The 25514-nt window shown below is 42.6% G+C and overlaps 1 protein-coding gene and 1 long non-coding RNA gene across 13 annotated transcripts in view; both read right to left on the bottom strand.

Moving 5' to 3' along the window:
- Window positions 1-25514, bottom strand: part of ZNF618 (zinc finger protein 618) — a 306003-nt gene that overhangs the window by 269876 nt on the left and 10613 nt on the right. The window lies entirely within an intron of this gene.
- LOC115635870 lies at window positions 4758-24722 on the bottom strand. The gene is made up of 3 exons (XR_003996717.1): window positions 24711-24722; window positions 19295-19298; window positions 4758-4905 (listed from the first exon to the last, which is right to left on the bottom strand). It is a non-coding gene; the product is annotated as an uncharacterized LOC115635870 (long non-coding RNA).

The raw sequence follows: 25514 nt of genomic DNA, 5'->3' as shown, positions 1-25514 counted from the left end.
TTCCAGTCTTTATGTTGGGAGGAAGTAAGATATGAACATTTTAGGGATGAGGTTTTAGTTTAATTTGCAGTCAACAGGAAATAACTAGCCCCACTGAAAGGGCTAATATCTGAAAATCCTAACTGTGCTTTCCTCATTAAGCGCTTGTCTACACACAGAAATAAGCCAGAATAGCTCCCACTGGGAACACTCTTATTCCACACTGAAGTGTTTTTATGCACTTCGGGTTAATCCACGAGCTAACCCACACAGAGGTACTCTTAGTGCAGAATCAGAGTCTCCACCTGGGGAGCAGCTGTGGAATAGCTACTGTGCTTTAAATTCACACTCTAGCTTATTTCACATAACTTCCCTGTGTAGACAATTCCTAAGATAAATAACTCACTCCTGTGTTTCTCTCTCATCTCTAGATCTCTTCCCAATTATCCTTTTGTCTCTGTGCATCTCTTTCCCTGACTCTTAACCCGGTCATCCCCAGTCCCTCTCCCATTCACACAGCATAGGACCCATCCTAGCATCTTCCTCCAGCATGACTGCTGCTCTGTTCTGTAATTGATGGGAAAATATGCACTACAGCATAGTGCTGCTTCCTTATTTTCATTTCACTGGTATGGTTTTCAAGACTGAACCATTGCTCAGGCTCCATAACAGGCCTCAGTTCACCTGTATTGTCACAAGTGACAATTACAGAGATTTGAACTGTAAAAATAGAAGTGTTTCTTCCATCTGAAAGAACAGCCTAAGCTTCTCTCATATAGAGGAAGAATGGTGCAGTGTTTTTTCTTTGTTGTTGCCCTAGCTGGGTTCAATTCCCTCCTCTGCAACAGACTCCCTGGGTAACATTGGGCAACTCACTTAGTTTCCTGGGCCTCAGCTCCCCATCTGCCCAATGGGGATAGTAGCCCTGCCTGGCTTCCCATGAATGCAGTAAGGACAAACACTTTAAAAGACTGAGAGGTCCTCTGATACTTTGGTAAGGTGGCTACCTAAGAACCTTCAACAGAGAGCTCTGACAAGATAAGGCCTTGTCCCAGTCTGGCTGTATTCCCAAAGTCGTGAGAAGGCACTCGTGCATTCATCACACATCTCTGGCTTTACGTTCACAGAGTAAATGCAAATGTACATTCCTCAGGAGTCTGTAGAACTAGGGAAAGGAGCACTTGGAGTTCATACACAGCCAAGACTCCAGACTTAACCTTCTAATTTTGAAAACTGATTTCTCAGTTATCGCCCATCAATAGTAAAGATGGCCTCACAGGGCAAAATATCTGACGCATTTCCCAGGATTTGTTGTTAGCTTCTTGTGTCAATGCAATGAGCAGGACCATTGGATAAGACTGACTGACTCCTGCACAGCCAGCATGCTAACTCTGCCATTTCTTCCCAGGGAGCTCACTTTCAGTCTGGAACAGTCAGGTACATCTGCAGTCATATCTGACCTGTCCTTGTCTGAGCCTGGACTGTAGCAACAGCACTCGCTGAAAAGAGGTTGGGTGAAAAAACCCAGCTTCCTAGCCACTATTTCTGCTCGCAATAAAGAAGTCCGTGTAATACGCTCTCGCAGAGCACAGAATGGCTGCCATGTTTTAGTGTGTACTAGTAACTCTCAGCTGTGTTAAGTGCTTTGGAATGTGAAAGGTACAAGAGAAAACAAAACTCCATACTATTCTGCCATCAATCCAGTTTAAAACTTACCAAAAATCCTTATAAAAGTGATGCTAGAATTAGCAATATTCACCAACATGTATTTGGATTTCATATCTGCACCGAGAAGGGAAAAGAAAGTTTCCCATTTCATATTTCACAACCAATCCTTCCCCATATCCAGCTCATTCACTGTAATGTGTGATTAATTTCTTACTGACTGATACATTTCGCAAAAGAATCAAGCTTATGTGCTTATTTGATTGATGGCTATGGAGACCAACACTGGGGTGTGGGACAGTGGAGCAGAGAGCTGCAGTCAAAAATTGCTGAGATAGAGGACAAGGAATTCAAAACTGCCTCTACTGCCAAATTTAAAGTTATCACTACCCAAAAAATGGGGAGAAAGAAGATGCCCACCACAATATCAAAATATATTACAAAAGGAGCATTAAACTAATTGGACTGGGTAGAGCAGGCTTGGAGTGGCCATCCTGTGTGATTCTGGAGTCTGTCTCTGCCATGTAATTTAGGCCTAATGTGTCACACAGAACATGGGTGTCTCAATCCTGTGTATTTCTAAGGCCCCTAGAATTATGGTATCTAAACATCAACTAGTTGCTCTTCTTTTCTTCTGCTCCAGCAAGCTAACAAAATCCAATCGTACATCCTACAAACACATTCTGAGAACCATCATAGTTACCTTGCTATAGACACCCTTTTCAAGCAACATGTATTCTCTTTCTTTTTAGAGCTGTGTTCTGATTTGAAACACAGTATTTATTCCAGCTTTAGCATAACCAAAGCCTGGTGCAGTAATCATATCACTGCTTCTCATTAGGATCCCATCCCTCTGCTGATTCACTCTAGTTATCTCACTGTGTTTTCTGCAGTCATGCTCCGGGCTGATGGCTTCAAGAATTTTTTCACAATAACTTTCTAAATCCTTTTCCTGGTGCATTGCGTAATTGTCCCATTTAATACTCTGTATTTCAGTGCTTTGCCCTCAGACTTGCACAAATGTATTCAATGTACTGTCCCTTTAAAGAAACACAGAACTCTGAAATGGGCTGCCTTGTGCCTTCTTATTTTGTTTCAGCTATTAGCACTTGTGTAGGAAAGGTCTATGCTTTCCACTGTTGGAATAAAAAAAAGTGCGGAAAATACTCTTAATCTTCTGTTACTTACTGTAGGAGGTACAGCGATATTTGTCTGTCTCTGGGAGTTTTAAAAGGTTAAAAAACAGCATTTCAGAAAAAAACAGAGGCACTTAGAAAAGCTACAGTGAAAGCAGATAAATTTATCAAATAATCCAGTTATCAAAGCCATTCATGAGTATGGTCCTCAAGAGAAATGGGAATTCAAGGGAGCAAACTCACCAATGACAACTGATGGGGGAAAGCGACAGAAGCAGATACTCCTGAGAGACCCTTCCCATTGCAGCATCTATGGGGAAAGGGACTTAGATACCACAGTGATGAACATGGCAAAAGAACGTAAACAGGAAGAAAAGCCTCAACCTTTTCTTTCCTGCCACCATTTTTTTCTTGAACTGGAACAGCTTGCTACTATTTCCCTTGACCAAGAAAACTGTGATGCAAAGTAACATAAGAACTGAAGGAAATCAAATTTGAGAAAGAAGAAAAGACCAGATACGTCCTAGGTGTCTCTCATACTCACCTCATCCCACTCTCAGCCCAAACCCAAACTATGCCCTGGCCTCACTCTCTTTAGCACTGAATGCAGGTGAAAACAATTAAAACAATGAGCAAAAAAACCCTATTTTATAGTAAAAATTTTATAGCAGGCACATAATACAACAGTCAGTGCAGACGTGTTGACACTTGCCAAACCTCATCCTAAGCTGCTTCTCTATATAAGGAGCTCTTTCACCCATAATACCATTCCTTCTTATCTAGGCTAATAACCTTCAATGTGAAACTTATCAAATCCTATTTGGAAATTTAAGTAAGTGATATTCCGGACATTTCTCTACTCTACTTCAGAAATAATACCTTGAAAGAAGCCCATGCTTTTCAAATAATATATATATAAATCAAGGTAAACAGGCCAAATATTTAATCTACCAGTTGCATTTCATATGATAAGTTGTGTCTTGTAACACATTACTCTGAACTTCCTACTCCACCACCTCCTTTACTCAGCGTAACAATCTTGTTACTTTACTGCCTACCTACAAGGAATGAAGCAGTAAAACCTGGGGAAAGTGATGTGTAGATGTCGGGACCCTGCCATAATGGAGCTATACAAGTATACTTTTGTACAGAGGAAAATCAAACCCAGTGCACAGCTGGATTCATCCTTCAAACAGAAAGATCTGTCAGCCCTTATTTTAAAAAACACTGAAAATTATTTGAACCATTCTGTGGTTTGCCTCTCTAAATATTACAGCATTTCTTCAGAATCTACAAATGGTAGAACCAGTCATCTACCTGGCAAGGCAAAGTTCATCCCCAAAGGCAAGATTTGAAACATTTAATTGGTATCTAATAGCCTGAAAACTATGCCTGCTAGCCAGGGTGAAACACACCTGTGCAACCACAATATCCCAGCAATTTAGAGGCACAGTTGCATACCATATTTAACACTATTCAACTTCCCACTTAAATTTCCTTAAATATAGTTTATTACTTGGACGGGGAAAATAGCGGAAATTAGGAAAATTTCTTTTCTTCAGGTACAAAGGTCTGAATTACAACAAAATGGGTCTTCAGCCTTCATGCAGCTCTGGGGACAGAAGCCGTCTGGTCAGTCACTGGCAACAGGAGAATGCTACTCCCCCAAAGAGCTTGCCAGCTGAGACAACTTTCACAGCCAAGTAAAATGTTATGCTGACATTGATAATGTAACTAATGAAAAAAAGACACTGGATTAATCTGAATTAGAGCATAAATTCTTATTATTGAAGAGGCCAATCCTATCCCCAAAATCCAGTTAAAAAACAGGGAGGATTTAAAGGGATCCCTGGACTCTACTACCACTGCACCATCCAGCTGGAACGTTTGTTTATTTTTCCAGTGTATTAAGGCCCACAGATTTGTTACAATGGATTTTAATCACCAGTGTGACATGAGGGTGGGATACAGCTCGTGACTACAGTAACTCCTCACTTAACGTTGTAGTTGTGTTCCTGAAAAATGTGACTTTCAGTGAAGTGGATGTTAAGCAAATCCGATTTCCCCATAAGAATTAATGTAAATGGGGGGGGTTAGGTTCCAAGGAAATTGTTTTCACCAAAGACTATACATTTTTATATATATACACACACACACACACACACAAGTATACATATACACACACACAGAGTGTATAAGTTTTAAGCAAACAATTTAATACTGATACACGGTGATGATGATTGTGAAGCTTGGTTGAGGTGGACGCAGAGGGTGGGATATTTCCTCTACCGCTAAATGATGAACTAGCAATTGGCTGAGCCCTCAAGGGTTAACTCTCTCACTCTGCAAGGCAGCAGGAATGGAGGGAGATATGCGCATTTCCCCTTTAAGTACACTGCCTTGTTAATTAGATCAGCTTGCTGAGACCACAGCTGCTGCAAGCTCTCTCCATCCTAAGCCCTGGTGTGTCCCCCCTGCTTTATGGAAGATGGGGTAAGCAGGGTGCAGGAGCAGGGGGAACAGGGACACCCTGACATTAGCCCCCCCCTTCCTTCCTTCCCCCTCCCCCGCCCCCACAAAGCAAGCAGGAGTCTGGGGAGCAGCTCCAAGGCAGAGGGCAGGAGCAGCACATGGCAGTGGGGGAGGGACAGCTGCAATTGCTAGCCTGCTGGGCAGCTGCTGCACAGAGAACTTAGAGGAGTGGGGAGCTGATAGGGCGCTGCTGATCCAACCTGGTTCCAAGCCCCCACCAGCTAGCTGCAACGGGCTGCTCTTCCTGCAAACGGTAGACAAAGCAGGCAGCTCCAAAGGACATTAGAAGGGAGCATTACACAGCTTTAAACGAGCATGTTCCCTAACTGATCAGCAACATAACAACGTTAACCGGGACGACTTTTAAGTGAGGAGTTCCTGTACATACAGAGATGAGTTTATAACACTTGGTGCTTATACACTGATGTACGACCGCAGGGAGAATCTTTCTGAGGATGGCAGCACTGACCAAAGCTTCTAGGTCTAATCTATAGAAACTAAAGAGTATATGGTTTGATTATGTAACTGTTTTGCAGACTTCTTCACCCAGGATAGTGTCCTGGCTGAGCCAGCCCCGAGTTCAGATTGTGGCATTACATGTTTTGCTCGGTGTCCCTCCCAAGATCCACCATCTGATCCACATGGAGTCGGAGGATTTTGAAGCATTTGCCTTCTACTTGCTGGATGGTACTACACAAAAAAAAGAAATGGATTTTTAAGATGACAGTCTGATTATCATAGTATCTGAGGGATCTGTGCTGGTCCAATGGTGCCAAAAATTATCCAGGAGGTGCTGGGGCTTGGGTCAGGGTATGTCTACACTAAGGGTAATTTCGAATTAACTTAAACCAGTTTTATAAAACAGATATTATAAAGTCGATTGCACGTGTCCACACTAGGCACATTAATTCGGCGGTGTGCGTCCATTGTCTGAGGCTAGCATTGATTTCCGGAGCGTTGCACTGTGGGTAGCTATTCCGTAGCTCCCCTGCCCCTTGGAATTCTGGGTTGAGATCCCAGTGCCTGATGAGGCAAAAATCATTCTCGCGGGTGGTTCTGCATACAGCCTCACCCCTCCCTTCCTGAAAGCAGCAGACAACCATTTCGCGCCTTTTTTCCTGGGTGAACTGAAAGCAAACGCCATAGCACAGCAAGCATGGACCCTGCTCAGATCAATAGCGCAATCGTGGATGTTGTAAACACCTCGCGCATTCTCATGCAGTCTATGGTGAACCATGAACTTCAAAGGCAGGCGAGGAGGAGGCAGCTACGGCAGCACGGCAATGAGAGTGATGAGGACATGGACACTGATTTCTCCCTAACCGCGGGCCCCTGCACTTTGGAGCTCCTGCTGGTAATGGGGGAGGTTCTACCCACTGAACGCCAATTTTGGGCCAGGGAAACAAGCACAGACTGGTGGGACCGCATAGTTTTGCAGGTGTGGGACGATTCGCAGTGGCTGCGAAACTTTCGCATGCGTAAGAGCACTTTCTTTGAACTTTGTGACTTGCTTTCCCCTGCCCTGAAACGCCATAATACCAAGATGAGGGCAGCCCTCACAGTGGAGAAGCGAGTGGCAATAGTCCTCTGGAAGCTTGCAACGCCAGACAGCTACCGGTCAGTCGGGAATCAATTTGGAGTGCGAAAATCTACTGTGGAGGCTGCTGTGTTGCAAGTAGCCAAAGCAATCATTAAACTGCTGCTACGAAAGGTTGTGACTCTGGGGAACGTGCAGGTCATAGTGGATGGCTTTGCTGCAATGGGATTCCCTAACTGTGGGGGGGGGGCGCGATAGATGGAACCCATATCCCTATCTTGGCACCGGAGCACCAGGGCACCCAGTACATAAACCGCAAGGGGTACTTTTCAATGGTGCTGCAAGCGCTGGTGGATCACAAGGGACGTTTCACCAACATCCACGTGGGATGGTCAGGAAGGGTTCATGACGCTCGCGTCTTCAGAAGCGCTGTTCTATTTAAACGGCTGCAGCAAGGGACTTACTTCCCAGACCAGAAAATAACAGTTGGGGATATTGAAATGCCTGTCTTTATCCTGGGTGACCCAGCCTACTCCTTGATGCCATGGCTCATGAAGCCATACACAGGCAGCCTGGACAGTGGTCAGGAGCTGTTCAACTACAGGCTGAGCAAGTGCAGAATGGTGGTAGAATGTGCATCTGGCTGTTTAAAGACGCGCTGGTGCACATTACTCACTCGCTCAGACCTCAGCCAAACCAATGTCCCCTTTGTTATTGCTGCTTGCTGTGTGCTCCACAATCTCTGTGAAAGTAAAGGGGAGACCTTTATGGCGGGGTGGGAGGCTGAGGCAAATCACCTGGCCGCTGATTACGCGCAGCCAGACACCAGGGCGATTAGAAGAGCTCACTAGGAAGCGGTGCGCATCAGAGAAGCCTTGAAAACGAGTTTCATCACGGGCCAGGGTACGGTGTGACTGCTGTGTTTGTTTCCCCTTCATGAACCTCCCCCCCTTTATTGACTCCTCCTGTAAGCAACCCACCTTCCCCCTTCAATTACAGCTTGCTTATGGAAATAAAGTCACTATCATTTAAAAAGCATGTATTCTTTCTTAAAAGTCATTCCCTGTAAGCAACCCACCCTCCTCCTTCGTTTAAAAAGCATGTAATTATAAAAAGAGGAAGAGAATTAACAAGGTATCCCGGGAGTGGTTTGGGAGGAGGATAGGAGGGAAGGAAAAGGCCATTAAGCACATTTCAATGTAATGACAGCCTTTTGGTTGGACTGTCCACGGGAGTGGAGTGGGCTGGTGCACAAAGCCTTCCTCCAAGCGTTCTTACACATCTGGGTGAGGAAGACATGGAACATGGTGAGTAATGAGGGTGGTTAAACATGGGCTGCAGCGGCACTCTGTGACCCCGCTGCTCCTCCTGAAGATCCACCAGACGTCGGAGGATGTTAGTTTGATCACGCAGCAGCTCCAGCGTTGCATCCCGCCACCGCTGATCTTCCTGCCGCCACCTCTCATCTCGAGTATCTCTCCTATCCTCACATTCACTGGAATCTTTCCTGTACTTTGCTACCACGTCCTTCCACTCCCTCAGATGAGCTCTTTCATTGCGGGTTACTTCCATGATTTCTGAGAACATTTCATCTCGCGTCCTTTTCTTCCTCCGCCTTATCTGAGCTATCCTTGGGGATGGAGTAGGGAGGCTTGAAAAATGTGCAGCTGCATGAGTGGGGGAAAATAGGGAGAGAAGGATTATAAAAGATACATTTTACAGAACAATGGTTATACTCTTTCACAGTGAACAACACTATTCACCTTTCATAGCACGTGTGATTTCACTACAAGGTTGCATTTGGAATCTTTTAATATTGAGTGCCTGCAGCTCTGGTGTTACAGATGAACACAGACGCAGGTCCGGGCATCACAATTCAGCTTGCATGCTGTCATGGTAAGGCAACAGCTTCTCCCTTTGCTGCTTCTTTCCTGTTAACAAGGAGCAGCAGACGCCAACCCCTCCCCCCCCAATCCAGTTCTCTAGAATTGCTTTACCCCTCCCCACACTGCATGGTATCATGGAAGATCACTGCTAATCACCAACCTTTCTCCCCCCACCACCACCCCACCGCGTGGCTCGTAGCTGGGAAGATTCCTGCTGGCCAAATGCTAAAAAGCTCAGCGCTATCCTTCCTCCCCTCCCCCATCTCTCTGTCCCCTTACTTAAAGTCCTTAATTTCAACCAGGTTACCATGAATGATATCACTCTGCTGAGGATAACAGAGCGAGATAAAGAACGGATGTTTCTTGAATGCCTGCAATCACCGGGACCATATGCAGCTAGGCTTTGTCATGCAATGATACCCGATTACTTGCTACATGCATGGCGTGGTAAAGTGTCCTACCATGGTGGATGGAACAAGGCTGCCTTGCCCAGAAACCTTCTGCAAAGGCTTTTGGAGTACCTCCAGGAGCGCTTCATGGAGATGTCCCTGGAGGATTTCCGCTCCATCCCCAGACATGTTAACAAACTTTTCCAGTAATTTTACTGGCTGCTAATGCATCCAAAGCCCTCATGGCAAATCAATCATTAAAAAAACGCTTGCTTTTAAACCATGTTTTATATTTACAAAGGTACACTCACCAGAGGTCGCTTCCATGGCTTCACTGTCTGGGCTAGTGGCTTGGGAGGGCTGGGAGGATAATTCCGTCTGGGTCACAAAAAGCTCCTGACTGCTGGGGAGAATGGAGTGCTGTGTGCTCTCTGCAAGCTCATCCTCCTCTTCCTCATCTTCTCCCTCCGCTGAATCCTCATCCATGGTTGAGATTATAACCCCCACCTCGGAATCCACGGACAAGGGGAGGGTAGTGGTGGCGCAGCCCCCTAGAATTGCATGCACCTCAGCATAGAAGCGTCATGTTTTTGGCCCTGACCCTGATCTTCCCTTTGCTGCTTTGGTTTTCTAGTAGGCTTGTCTGAGCTCCTTCACTTTCACTCTGCACTGCACTGAGTCCCTGCTGTGGCCTCTCTCTATCATGGTCCTGGAAATTTTTTCAAAAGTTTTTTCATTTCGTCTTTTGGAACGGAGTTCTGTTAGCACTGAATCCTCTCCCCATATAGCGATCAGATCCAGTACCTCTCGTGCAGTCCATGCTGGAGCTCTTTTTCTGTTCTCAGGAGACTGCATTGTTACCTGTGCTGATGAGCTCTGCGTGGTCACCTGTGCTGATGAGAGTCCACGCTGGCCAAACAGGAAATGCAATTCAAAAGTTCTCGGGGCTTTTCCTGTATACCTGGCCAGTGCATTAGAGTTCAGATTCCTGTCCAGAGCGGCCAGTGGTGCACTGTGGGATACCGCCCGGAGGCCAATAACTTCGATTTGCAGCCACACTAACCCTAAATCGATATGTTAATATCGATTTTAGCGTTACTCCTCTCGTCAGGGAGGAGTACAGAAATCGATTTAAAGAGCCCTTTAAATCAATATAAAGTGCATTGTAGTGTGGACGGGTACAGCGTTAAATCGATTTGACGCTGTTAAAATCGGTTTAACTGCGTAGTGTGGACCAGGCCTCAGAAAGAAGGTAGTACTGTATGATAAGAAGTTCATCCTGAAATACTACTCTGCCTCGACAGCCTCAACTCCGTATTAAACATGAGGGTGCTTCAATTTAGTCTTTTTAAGCACACACTCCGGGCCTTAAGCTTCTTGGCAAGTTGCCAACGTGACTCAGTTGAAAATTTTGTCATGTGCTTGAGTGTCCTGTTTTTAATCACTTACTGGAACAAGGAACTCCTTCCCTACCACACCAGAATGCTGGATTCCTCTTCTAGGTATCTGACAGTCCTCTATCTAGGGACACAAAATAACTGTTTAACAAATACACTCCTTCCAAATCTCCTGCTTCCTACTCCTCTCACCATCATCAGTGGACAAGCTTCCTCTGCTACCTTCTGTCTGCTCTGAATATATCTGAAGTACTCTTCTGAAGTCAAAATATTCTTAGCAATTAGATCTTCCCTATTTCTTTTTGCATCTCTGATTGTCCTTTTAACTGCCTTCTGCTTATTTTAACAGATCTTTCTAGCCTCCTCTTTACCAGACTGTTTATACTTTTAAAGAGCCTGCTGCTTACTGCTTCTAATACTGTTTACATCACCACTTAACCACCTCATCTTAGTTGTTCCTTTTTTCCTAGTTTCAGCCTTAACCAGGGGAATTTAGTCTGTAATCTCTTCAATGGTTTGTAAATACCTCCCATTTTTCTGGAGCACTGTTCCCAAGCACCTAGGAATCCTAACTGAATTTATTATAAGGTGTTAGGGATTCCATGAAAGTCCCATTTTCTTGCATTTTGCTTTACACACACTTCTGCCCAGTACTTAGTAGCATCACTGTTGCATTAGGAATACTAAGCTGGTTATTAATAACTGAGTCCTATGCGTTCCCTAACTTCTACTTTAATCAGGACTGTTTTCCACAATAAAAAGGCAGATACACGTTCTAATTGCTAGAGGCGGCAAATTTGAACAACGAGGGAAGAAACTGTTGCTGGGACTCTGGTTTAATGAAATGCGTCTGTTGCTACACGTACAATGGTTTAACATGTTCATACAGCTAGGGAACACGTAGGACTCAGTTATTAATAACCAGCTTAGTATTCCTAACGCATCCGCTTCTGGGAGCTGCTGCTGCGTGGAGCTAGGGCAGGCAGGGAGCCTGCCTTAGCCCTGGGCTTCGGCTGCACCGCAAACCCCTCATCCCTGGCCCCACCCCAGAGCCCACACCCCCAACCGGAGCCACACACACACACACACACCCCAACTCCCTGCCCCCATCAGGTGAAACTGAGTGAGAGTGGGGGAGAGTGCGCAACAGAGAGAGGGGGGATGGAGCAAGCGGGGGGCAGGGCCTCAGGGAAGGGCAGGGCAGGGCAGGGATGTTCGGTTTTGTGCCACTAGAAAGCTGGCAACCCTACTCTTAATCTTCTTTTTGACTGCGCTTTTTGAGGCTCTCATAGGAAGGCATTTTCGCCAACCCCTCATCATTTTTATGGCTCCTTTCTGAACCCCCTCCAATTTTTCAACACCCCTTTAAAAGGAGGATGCAGTATTCCACTATTGGCCATTGGAAGAGTTAAAAGCATCTCCCTACTGCTACTCTCTACTCGCCAGTTTACATCCAAAGATCACATTAGCCCTTTTTGACACATCACTGATTTTGAATCACTTGTCCATCATGACTTCTAACAATCCTTCCCAAAGTCACTGCTTTCCAGGACACAACCCACATTCTGTAGATATGGCCTGCATTTCTTGTTCCTAGATGTGTCACATTGTATTTAGCTGTATTAAAACACATCTTGTTTCAACTGACTTAGCTTACCAAGTGATGCAGATCGTACTGTAGGATTGCCCTGTTCTCATTATTTATCATTCCACCAATCGCTGTATCATCTGCAAATTTTATCAGCTGTGATTTTATATTTACCTTTATCTAACAAATGTGTAATCTCAAAGAATGAAATCAGGTTTATTTGACGAGATTCATTTTCCAGAAAACAATGTTGACTAGCATTAATCATATCCTTTAATTCTTTATTAACTGAATCTAGTATCTGCTTTTCCATGATTTTCCCTGGGATGGATGTCAGGCTACATGGATCTATAAATACCCAGATCACTCCACCTGCCCTTTTTGAATATTAGAAATACATTAGCACTCTTCCAGTCTTCTGGAATTTCCCCCGTATTCCAAGTTTTATTCAAAATTAACATCAGTGGGCCTCTGATCACCTCATGCAAATCTTTTAGAACTCGAGTGCAATTTATCTGTGCATGCTGGTTTTAAAAGATTTCTCTCTAGGAAATGCTGTTTAATATCCTTAATAATTACTAACGGACTAGAAAGTTCATCCTCACGCGACACAAATACATCCTCCTCCTCCTTTCCAAATACAGAACAGAAATATTGAACATTTCTGCCTTTTCTGCATCATTAAAAATTTTCCCATCTGTATCTAATAATGGGTCTACATTGCTCGGATTTCTTTTGTTCCTAACATATTTAAAAAACCTCCTTTGTATTGTCCTTAGCCTTGCCATCCATGGATTTTCCTCTGATGTCACTAGCTTCTTTTATCCATTTTCTATTCTTCATCATTTCTAACTTTTATTAATTGCTACCACGCCTCCTTTTTCCCACGTGTAAAGGGGTGGGCAGTCCCTGCACGCTCTCCCGCAGACAAGTGTGGTCCTGTGGGTGTGCCCACAACGTACTTCCCCCCAATGGGGGCAGCAATCGGTCACTTCAACAGCCCAGGGCAAGAAAAAGCCAACACACACTGAATGTCACCTTTTAATAGGGTCAGGACAGGAGCAATTACAATTCACAGTTCATCAGTTCCTCACCTTAGGCTCCCAAACTTAAGGTTCGCAAGCAAAGTCTCTAGTTAGGCCAGTCTCCTAGAACTTGCGAGAAAAGGACCACCTCCCCCAACCCCCTCAGCAGCGTGCACAGCTTTTACTCTCCCCTCTCTCGCTCAGCTTCCTCTTCTCAACCCTTGGGCCAGGCGGGACCTCCTTGATTACATCCCAGGCTGTCCCAGTTGTAAGCTCCAGCCTGTCTGTGAAGGGATAGAACTCTCCTTCACACCAGGAGTTGTACATTGCTTTTTTATTTCTCATTGCTGCCTACACTGTGCCACTGAACCACTCCTGGCTTTCAGCCAAAGTTGTCTTCTTTCTTGATTGTGGTATTGTGGCTCTTTTTAAGGAATCCCCAATTTTTATTCACATTTTTCTGTCTACATTTTTCCTCCCAGTAAATTTCGCTCATCATTTTCCTCACTTTGGGAAATCAGACTTTCTGAAGCAGCAAGAATATATATTACTGGTTGGGACTGTCCTCTGTTTGCCAATATTTAACGTTATTAGGTCATGATCAATGGACCCTAAGAAACCACCAACTTCCAATCCAGTAATGAATTAATATTAATCTGTCATAATGAAATCCAAAATATAGTTACATCCATGTTGGCTCCAATACCTTTTGTGTTAGAAAACCATCATCTAGAATTTTTAAACTCAAATAATGTTTCACTACTGGCTGCATGTGACCCCAAGCATATGTCACCCAAATTAAAGCCCCCACAACACAATTTTCCCCCTTACACATTAGATAGTTGTTTTATGAGTAGGGCTGTTGCAGTTAACCCATGTGATTAACTCAAAAACATTAATCGTGATTAAAAAAATTAATCACGATTAATCGCAGTTTTAAATCGCACTGTTAAGCAACAGAATACCAATTGAAATTTATTAAATATTTTGGATGTTTTTCTGCCTATTCAATATTGATTTCAGTTACAACACAGAATACAAAGTGTATAGTGCTCACTTTATATTATTTTTATTGCAAATATTTGCACTGTAAAAATGATAAACAAAAGAAATTATATTTTAATTCACCTCATGCAAGTACTGTAGTGCAATCTCTTTATCATGAAAGTGCAACTTACAAATGTATTTTTTTTTGTTACATAACTGCACTCAAAAATAAAACAATGTAAAACTTCAGAGCCTACAAGTCCATTCAGTCCTATTTCTTGTTCAGCCAGTTGCGAAGACAAAAGTTTGTTCACATTTACGGGACATAAAGCTACCCACTTCTTATCTATAATGTCACTTAAAAGTTAGAACAGGTGTTCACATGGCACTTTTGTAGCTGGCATTGCAAGGTATTTACAAGCAAGATATGCTAAACATTCACATGCCCCTTCATGCTTCGGCCACTATTCCAGAGGACATGCTTCCACGCTGATGACACTCATTAAAAAAAACCTGTTAATTAAATTTATGACTGAACTCCTTGGGGGAGAATTGTATGTGGCCTGCTCTGTTTTACCCACATTCTTCCATATATTTCATGTTATAGCAGTCTCGGATGATGACCCAGGACACGTTGTTTATTTTAAGAACACTTTCACTTCAGATCTGACAAAACACAAAAGAAGGTACCAATGTGAGATTTCAAAAGATAGCTACAGTACTCAACCCAAGGTTTAAGATTCTGAAGTGCCTTCCAAAATCTGAGAGGGACAAGGTGTGGAGCAAGCTTTCAGAAGTCGTAAAAGAGCAACACTCTGATGCGGAAACTACAGAACCAAACCACCAAAAACAGAATTAACCTTCTGCTGGTGGCATCTTAGTCAGATAATGAAAATGAACTTGCATTGGTCCGCACTGCTTTGGATCATTATTGAGCAGAACCGGTCATCAGCATGGACACATGTCCTCTGGAATGGTAGTTGAAGCATGAAGGGACATATTAATCTTCACAGCATTTGACACATAATATCTTGTTATGGATGCCATGTGAACACCTGTTCTCACTTTCAGGTGACATTGCAAACAAGAAGTGGGCAGTTATCTCCTGCAAATATAAACAAACTTGTTTGTCTTTGTGACTGGAGGAACAAGAAGTAGGACTGAGTGGACTTGTAGGCTCTAAAGTTTTACATTGTTTTATTTTTGAATGCAGGGTTTTGTGGGTTTTTTTACATAATTCTACATTTGTAAATTCAACTTTCATGATAAAGAGATTGCACTACAGTACTTGCAATGCAGGAATTGAAAAATACTATTTATTTTGTTTTTTACAGTGCAAATACTTGTAATCAAAAATAAATATAAAGTGAGCACTGTACACTTTGTATTCTGTGTTGTAGTTGAAATCAATATATTTGAAAATGTAGAAAACATCCAAAAATATTTAAATAAATGGCATTCTATTATTAACAGCACAATTAATTGTGATGAATTTTTTTAATCGCTTGACAGCCCTATTTATGCGTAACTCATCCTGTTCTCTAGTTTGAGTCTGTGGTCATAACAGACCATGCCTCGCACCCATACACCCTCCGCTCCCGGCCCAGGCCAAGCATGTTAACACACTAATCCACATACATTCAAGGTCCTGTGGTTCTGAGCTATCAGCAACTCTACAACACAAACTGGTGTCTTTAATGAAAAGCTCCAGCCCACTCCACCCCCACACCAGATGCAAACACCCACCTTGTACCCACTTCATCCTTCCTAAACAGGTTATTCCAATCATACCAATCATCCCACTAGGTTTCAGTAGCACCAATTATATTATATTTCCAATTTGCCTGGCTTGCTAACCAGCCCCTAACACTGGTATAAGCAACAGTTTCCAGGTCTCAACAGGTGCAGAGGCATCTGGGTACTTCCCAAACAAGGGGCACTGCATTTTGGAATGAAGCTGGGAGGCCGTCTGAACCAGTACCCCTGCAATGCTCACTCATCTTGTCTAGACTTGTCATTTAAAGCGGGAAAAGTCTCTTTTTTGTGCATGGGAGTGTCTACACTTGCCAATTACTTTCTGAAGTGAAACTCAGAAGTTTCACCACAAAAAGAAAACCACCATCATGTACAGCTCTTACCAGTGATGCTTTTGCAGTGATGTGCAACTGAAGACACGTGTTCTTCCTGTTTACTGAGCTTGTAGCCTCCGGAGGATATCCCACGGTGCCTGGGTGACCACTCAGGCCAGCCACTCTGGTGCTCTGACGCCAGGTAAACATACGCCCATCCCTCCTCCTGTAAAGCCCCAGGAACTTTGAAACTTCCCTTCCTGTTTTCTTGGCAAGTGCTCACTTATCATCTGGCCAGGTGACAATGGGTACTCCAGGGAACAAAGGATCCCCTGCTTGGAGCAATGCTGAGCTACTGGAGCTGCTCAGTGTTTGCAGAGAGGAGGCTGGGACCCAGGATGCCCACACACAACCCCCTTCCCACAAGACCTGTCATCAGAATGGCGAGAGCTGCACTGTGGGATAGCTGCCCTCAGTGTGATGCTCTCATCGGCAATGGAAGTGCTGCAAATGTGAACACTCTGACGCTTGTGGAAGTGAGTACACAAACCAGCACTTTTCTTTCACCGGTTCACTATCACCGTTGAAACTGACAGCGCAAAAACTCTGCAAGTGTAGACATAGCCTTATTACTTGTTATTTGGGACTGTGCAGGATACAAGTACAGAGACAGTCTCTGTCCTGCAGAGATATGAGAAACCCAGAGTAGACAGGGCACCCAGGGAAGAGGAAAAACATGAAGTGGTAATTTTTCTTCTCATTTACTTATTAAGTCATAACTCAATAACCTCATAGAAAAAATGAGTGCTTACTAGGAATTTGATCACAAAACGGGTGATGGCCTGGCAAACTTGTATTAGAAGGTTATTCCATGTATGGGGACAGTATGTAAAAACACCACAGAGACATAGTGAGAGAAAGAAGGAAACAAACTGAACCTGAAGCTGACAGAGTCAAGGCGATACGCAGGGTGGAGTAAGAAACAAGATATGGCCATCAATGAGTTTAGGCTTGAAATTACATGACATTTTCTACCCATCAGAGAAGTAAAGTTCTAGAACAACCTTGCAAGGGGAGTAGTGGGGGCACAAAAACCGATTTGTAGCAAGACTGAACTTGATAGGTTTACTGCAGTGATCGTATGATGAAGTTGCCCACAATGGCATATGGCCCATCTGCAACAGCCATTAGCAAATATCTCCAGCCACCAGAGATGGGACACTAGATGTGGAGGGCTCTAGGGTACTACGGATAATTCTTTCCTAGGTGTCTGGCTGGTGGATCTCACCCACATGCTCAGGATCTAACTGACCACCATATTTGAGATGGGGAAGGAATTTTCCCTCAGGTCAGATTGGCAGAAACTCTTGGGGTAGGGTGGGGGAGGTAGCCTTCCCCTGGATTGTTGGGCACAGGTCTCTTGCTGGTTTGAACTAGAGTAAATGGTAGATTCTCTGTAACTTGAAGTCTTTAAATCAAGATTTGAGGACTTCAGTAACTCAGCCAGAAGTTATGGGCCTACTACAGGAGTGTGTGGATGAGGTTCTGTGGCCTGCACTGTGCAGGTCAGACTAGTTGATCATCAGAGTCCCTTCCAGTCTTCTATGAGTCTGAAATAAAGCCTGGAGCAGAGTTTGTGCAGGACATTGAAACAGAAGACAGTAAATTATAACATGATGCAGTGTGTGAGGGAAAGTCAATGAAGGGTAAATTAATACAGATTCCTAAAAAGTAGAACACAGTTACATGATGCAACACTTCACCTGCTTTATGCTGTGTTTTCACTAGTGTTTAATCTATTATGTAGTAGCAGAGGTTGCTCCATGGTTAAGGGGGTAGAAGCTACCTTTTCACTGTAAAATCAATTTTCAGCCTCCTAACCTCTCAACACAGAAAACAGTCTTCCTAAAATCTTACATTTCACACCTCTTTCTACGATATCTTTATTCCAGAAGTTTGCTAAAAATCAGACAGAGAATTTTAAAGTTTTGGTTTCCTGAAAATTTGGCTACAGTTCATCTGCTTTTTGAAAAATTTTCTGTTCATGATCGTTCTAAAAATGGCTTGCTCTAGGAACTTCATATATATTTTGCTATGTTGGTCTTGCTAAGAACAAGTGCCTTTCGGTATTTTTTGTATGTTGGTGGGTGTTCTTGAAAGGTAAACATTTGTTATTATGTAAATAAAATTGATTCAACTTTTGACAAGCAAAGACAACTAAATCATTGTTCATATTTTAAAGAAACAATCATAATCTGGCCAGTCATTAGAGTTGGTCAGAAAACTTTGGCAGAACAAAGTGAAATGTATTATCCTACTAGTTAGAATACTTAATATTGAAAGCATCTACCAATAGAGTCTACCTACAATTACTGTTTACTAAATTTCCTTTTTTAAAAAAATACTAATGCACCTCTTGCAATGTGTTATAAAGTGCAAAGATTGTGTGTCTTGGAAAGACCTGTAGCCTAACACTTGACAGTCAGTCAAATGTGAAATATACAGAAGGAATCTATATTTTTGCTTGGAAAAAGTAAACATATTATCCTGGCATTACAATTCTAAAATTATATTATACTCAAATTAATACTGTCTTCATGTAAGACGCCACTCCTGCAAAGAAGCAGGTATATGCTTAAATGTATGCCTTGTGAGCAATTGCACTGACTTCAAATGGAGCAACTCATGTGTGAGCTTAAGCACTTGCATAAATCATTGCAGGACTGGGACCTAAGCGAATGCCCAAGGAAGACAACAAATGATTTAAAGTATCAAAAACAAAAAGATACCTAGAAGGGAAAGTCAGATACAAATGGAAAATTCCTTCCTGGATTCATGGATGGTAATCACATTTTTTATGCTAGGAGCTGAAATTCATAAAGTTCTACATATATATTTAATTAGGTTAATCTGTTCAATTTTTACATATGTCTACTTGCTATAGTCAGGAACATTGCACATTATACAATCTGAATATTACATAATGAATTACAATCACAAATATTTTAGTGTTTATGCTGGAATGGGGAGGCCACAGAATTTTCTCTAAAATAAGAGAGAAACAAGCTTCATGCAAACCAATATTCACAATATAACTTATGTACAAAACTCTATCAGTAACTTGAAGCCAATAAGGTAACCAACATATACCTCTTCAGTAAATCTATTTCCCCCAACAAAATAGATATATAAATTAATAATAGGATATAATTAAATGTAATAGCATTTTTTTTTAAGAATTTAAGAATATGCATAAGTGTTTATAGGATCAGGGCCTTATTTTTTCCTGTAATTTTTCCCCCAGACTTTTATGAAAGATAACATTCTTTATGTCCACTAAATGTGTTCCAATAGACTTACGTAACACAGTCTTTCAGGATTCCTGAAAGTCTACCTTCAGTCGTACAAAGTGTATCATTACATTCATACCATTCATTAATTGATTTTGACCCTTTGGCTATATTTTGACCTTCTGAACACAATTTCTTTGGTTGCGAATGTGGCGACCCACAGAAATTGTGTGTGATTTGAAATAATTACTGAGACATTAATCTTTTGTAACTGATTATTGAAATATAAGAACACCACAATTTTTGCAATGAGCGTGTGAGGAGCACAGGATTACAATTATTAATATCATTAAAAAGCTGAACTTTTAGTAAATCTTGCAAACTAATGGTACATACATCAGAAAAATGTTAAAACTCAGCAAAGTTAAATGTTCTGTTTTGTCACCACAGAATGGGAGCAGGTGCCTATCTTAACTGGCTCTAAAACACAGTTCAAACATTACTTAAAGTCAAAACACAAACCTTCCTCATGATTACACTTTTTAACAAAGAAATTATTAACAACATATCAAAGTTTATCCCAAGCTTTCTTCCCAGGTTGCTTCTAGGATTCCTAGAGCAAGACTGTTCAGTTCAAACTCATTCTCTAGACTCTAGAGCCACTCCCACTACCTCTCATATCTAGACGAGGTGATTCGTTATCTCACCAAGCGAGTCTGCAGAATCTACTTTAACCTCTCTCAGCAGCATCAATGACACCTGCTAACAGGGTGGGCTCACGGGCTAACAGCACCAGCCAGATTAAACTTTCACTACTCACTGTCAACCCACCTGACCTACACTGCCTAGGCAAATTCAACATTGCCTCCCAATAAGATTTTCAAAAATTATATGCAAAGATAAAAAAAAATGCATCATACAACTCTCCTACTTCCCAAAACACCTCCAAAACTGAAAGTCACAAACAGAAAAAATGGATGATTTGCAACCTATAGACTAAAAAGCATCAGGCTTCAGTTTGCAGATTCATATTCAGATACAAGCAACATTTTTAGTTTCTGAGCTATAAACTACCAAGGCAGATTCACACACTTTAAAAAAAAAAAATGCTGTGTAGTCCACACGCTTGGCACTAAACAACATATGATATTTAAATGAGAAATCACCATGTGTCTTTTGGATTAAAGGAATTATTGCTATAGGGTTTCATTCCCCTCTCAAAAAAGGGATGATTTAAAAACTTGTGATTTAAAAAACTGAAGTATTTCCATTCATGATTTTTTTATAAACAGAACTCAACATAGTAGACCCAAATAATTTTAAAACACCTATTTGAAGAAACTATAAATCATTTTAAAAAATGAATTTGTTTTAAAAATAAGATACTGGAGTGTGCGTACACATAACCACTAATATAAAATAAGCCAATATGGAATTTATTTTGTTTTAATTTCCTCCCAGGCTGAATCTAAATTTGAACCAACAATATTTTTTAGAGCAAAGTTTACAAATCATGCCTGAAAATCTTGTTTTATGACCCCTGCTACCAGGACAATAAGACTTATGTTGTTAGCTCATATTGTAGTTTTTTTTATCAAGAACCGCTTTTGATTGTAAAAGGTGCTCAGCAAACTGCTTAAGGAAAAACCTGCTCTACCTCAAACAACCTTCTTCCCTCTTAGTCTTTGAAGTTTTCAGTCAATAGCTGAGATACTAAAATCTCCCATGATAAAAGCTCTAGCTTTTATCTATCTATCAGCGCGCGCGCACGCACGCACGCACACACACACACACGCACACACACTTATTTGTGTGAAAAGAGACTTCCAGATCTACTTTCTCTAACTGCTCTGAAGGCCTACAGCGAGATCCCAGAATTCCCTGGCTACCTTTATTATTGTTCTTCACTTATATGTCCAGACTCTTTGCTATACCACCCCACATATTTCTAACATTTCTCTGCAGATTCTATAGCTTCCATCACCTATTCACAGTGCTTTATTTTCCTCTATCCCCTGTAAACCCAGTATAAGGGTATTTAAAATATCCAGTCATTTTTCAGGCTCAGCTATCGATTTTATTTTCACGTTATATTGGGCCAAATTTTGATGTGATGCAATAATTTGCAGTGGGGTAAATTACAACACTTCAAATAACCAAGGCTTAGTCTAACCTTAAAAGGGCTTTTTGCTGATACAGAAATTTTGGGGGTGGGGGGGGGGAGAGAGAAAACCCAAACCCTATAGACATTGCTATACCAGCAAAAGTTTCTAGTCTACACCTGGCCCGAGACTCTGTTGACCTACTTACATCCACTTCACCAATGTGTAATGGTTTTTCTACACTACAGTTTTTACCTCATTAACTGATTGCCAGTTCACTCAAGATCATTAACAAGTTTGTGAAAGGCTGGATTCTCCCCAAACATTTGTTCCATGATAAGAACATAAGAACAGCCATAGTGGGTCAGACCAAATGCCATCTAGCCCAATATCCTGTCTTCTGACAGTGGCCAGTGCCAGATCATTCAGAGGGAATGAACAGAACAGGCAATCACTGAGTGACCCCTCTAGGCTGACCATACAGCAAGTGTGAAAAACCAGGACAGGGGGTGAGGGGGCAATAGGAGCCTATATAAGAAAAAGCCCCAAATATAGGGACTGTCCCTATAAAACTGGAACATCTGGGCACCCTAGACCCATCCTGTCATCCACTCCCAGCTTCTGGCAATCAGACATTGAAAAAGAAAGTCTAAATCAGCTAATATAAGGATTTTCTAGATGAACGGTGAGTGTGCAGCAAGCTCAGATGTAAATCTACAGCACCCTGGTGTGCCACACAGCAACTGATAGTGTGACCCTTGCTATTGTGTGCTTTCACCACCAGGAACTTGGTGCTTAGTGCTGGAGCACAGGGTCCGTGCGGACAGCTAGCATAGCACACTATGGCATTGAAGATTTACACCTCAGCTTGCTGTGCACTATTTGTCTAGAGAAGCCCTTACACCCAGAGGAGACAGAAGGCGAAGGATCTTCAGAGGGTAAGTTAGACCAACATATGGGGTTGTCTTAACTGCTAACAACAAAAAAAGCATGATCTCAACTCAGGTGAGCTAACCCACGTTAGCGGACTTGGATAAAAAATTAGGAGGGGACAAAGCAAGTTGAACTTGAGCTGAGACCCCAAACCTGAGCTGCCATGTCTTCACTGCTAGTTATGTTTTGACCTGAATTAAGAACACACCTTTTTCTTTTTTTGCAGTGGAGACATACCCTGGTTCTAACAAAGAGTCTAACTTAGGGCTTGTCTACACAGGGAGTCATTCCTGATTAGCTCCTTCTATAGATGCTTTTATTCCAGAATAAGAGTCCCTTATTCTGAATTAGCTTAATCCACTTCCAAATTAAATTAAGATGATTCAAAATAAAACAGCTTTATCCCAGAATAAGAGCATCCACAGAGGACTTTAAATTCACACCCTATGCCCTCGTCCAGACTAACCCGCGGCATCGGCGGGTTAAAATCGATTGCTCGGGGATCAATATATCGCGTCTAGTCTGGACGCGGTGTATCGATCCCCGAGCGCGCTTACATCGATTCCAGAACTCCATCAATCCGAACGGAGTTCCGGAATCGACACGGAGAGCCGCGGACATCGATGCAGCGCCGTCCAGACTGGTGAGTACCTCGATTTTAGAAATTCGACTTCAGCTACGTTATTCTCGTAGCTGAAGTTGCGTATCTAAAATCGATTTTAATTCCTAGTCTGGACGTGGCCTATGTTAAACCAAATTAACCTTCCTGGCCTTTATATTTCACCTCTTTATTTGGCCCATCTTACGCTTTCCTGTCATATAATGAGCAACTGCATTCCATATACTCAGAGGTGGCCAACCTGAGCCTGAGAAGGAGCCAGAATTTACCAGTGTTCATTGCCAAAGAGCCACAGTAATACGTCAGTAGCCCCCCATCGCCCCGCCTGCTCCCATCTCCTGCCCAGCGGCAGCCTCGCCAATCAGTGCATCCGTCTCCCTCCCCGCACCTCCCGATCAGCTGTTTTGTGGTGTGCAGAAGGCTCTGAGAGGGGAGGGAGAGGAGCGAGGGCATGGCCGGCTCAAGGGAGGGGGCAGGAATGGGTGGAGTGGGGCAGGGCCTGTGGTAGAGCCAGGGGTTGAGCAGTGAGCACCCCTGGCACATTGGAAAGTTGGCGCTGGTAGTTCCAGCCCCGGAGTCGGTGCCTATACAAGGAGCCGCATTTTAACTTCTGAAGAGCCACATGTGGCTCTGGAGGGGTTGGTCACTCCTGCATATACGCCTCAAATGTGTAAGGGAAAAGATATATTTTCCCCCCAAGCCTTCTCTTTCCCACATGCTTTACAACATTAACTTTGGAAGTCATGAGGAGACAGAAAATCAATTAAAAACCAAATAAATTGTTAGGTCAATCATAAGCCTACCTGAGTGTTTCCATACATATTTAGACATACATATGTGCATATTTAGATATACAACAGAAAAGTGCACTATTATTTATATTACAGGAGCTTATATGGAGCCACCAGAATAGTATCTGTGCATAGTGTACCCAGTTCAGATTCTAGCAAAACAATTCTTGTGTATGAAGACCCAGTATCTCTAACTCCACTCCAAGCTGAAGACTTACATATGTGATCAACTTTACACACTGTGGATCGTTCCACAGAAGTTAACCGGACTATTCAGCACGTGAGGGTAAGCCCAAGATTGTCACAGGACAGAAATATAGAACATATTAACACAAGTGCTGGTACTAAGGGTGCGGCCGCACCCCCTGGCTTGAAGTAGTTTCCATCATATACAGGGTTTATGGTTTGGTTCAATGGCTCTCAGCCCCCCACTATATAAATTGTTCCAATACGCCTGTACTGACAATGATAGGGGAAAGTGATCTAACACTTATGAAAAGCCTGGTCAAATAGGTAAGTCTCATGCTAATGCTAAAAAGTGAGAGATGATTGTATACCTAATTAGCTCCATACATAATTACAGTGCACCGACTAGTATCATACACAATAATTAAAGAAACAGTTTCATCCTGAAACAGGGATTTCCCTACACACACCCCCATGGGGGTGTTTACCCCCTCTAAATTCCCCCAACACCCACACCCCCCAGTTTTGTGAACTAGTTACATGCAGTGTTGCCACTTTACTGATTACTTGGAAATTTGAATTGAAACTGGAATTGAAACATTAATACACACTTTAAAAGCATAAACAGTGTATCATAAAATACATGTATCTGAAAAAATATAATAGATTTGAAAAGTATGAACACAGACTAGCTTCCTTATACAGCTGTTGTTTTTTATGACAATGTCAGTGCATTCATTTTGGTGATGTTGGCCAACCTAATAATTTCAAATTATGATTTATAAGCAAACTCTAAATGAGTTCTCTCTGACAGCTAGTGATGAGGTGGCGGCCGGGGGGAAAGGCTTCAGGACCAGATTGTATTTACGTTCACACCCAATCTACCTAGGTATCCAGCAAACAGAGCTGTGTTGCCCAAGTGATAGATTTTGGCTGGGGTTGGGTTACAAATCACTTGAATGTTGAGGGGTAAAGAAATGTTGTTATTCTTATAGTATGAGTAAAGGACAGTAGAACTGTACTTAGCCTGTGCTGATTGAGGGCATCAAGAGAGAGGGTGGGGACAGGTGTTTTGCTTGATGGTCTGCCTGGGTCACAAGTACTGTTTGACCTGCCCCTCTCCACTGTTTAAAGACAGAGCTGATTAGGCTCCCTAGATAGTCTTTGTTCTGTTAAGTGACCACTGCAGCTGAAATCACTGATAATCAGGTCTAAGTGCTTAGACCCTGCTGTGGGACAGTGTTTCTGTGGAAGAGACAGTCCAGTCTGCACTAGCAGCGAGGTTCCCCCACTGAGAGCTCAGCTGAAATCACTGAGAGCTGGTGGAACCTCAAGAGACCAACTCGCAGAGCTCACAGTGGCAGGTGGCAGCAGAAGGTGATGGCACAGGGCTATTGGCAACA

This window comes from Gopherus evgoodei, chromosome 16 (assembly GCF_007399415.2).
Source record: "Gopherus evgoodei ecotype Sinaloan lineage chromosome 16, rGopEvg1_v1.p, whole genome shotgun sequence".
In the NCBI taxonomy this organism is placed as follows: Eukaryota; Metazoa; Chordata; order Testudines; family Testudinidae; genus Gopherus; species Gopherus evgoodei.
This window is presented reverse-complemented; position numbering and strand designations above follow the sequence as displayed.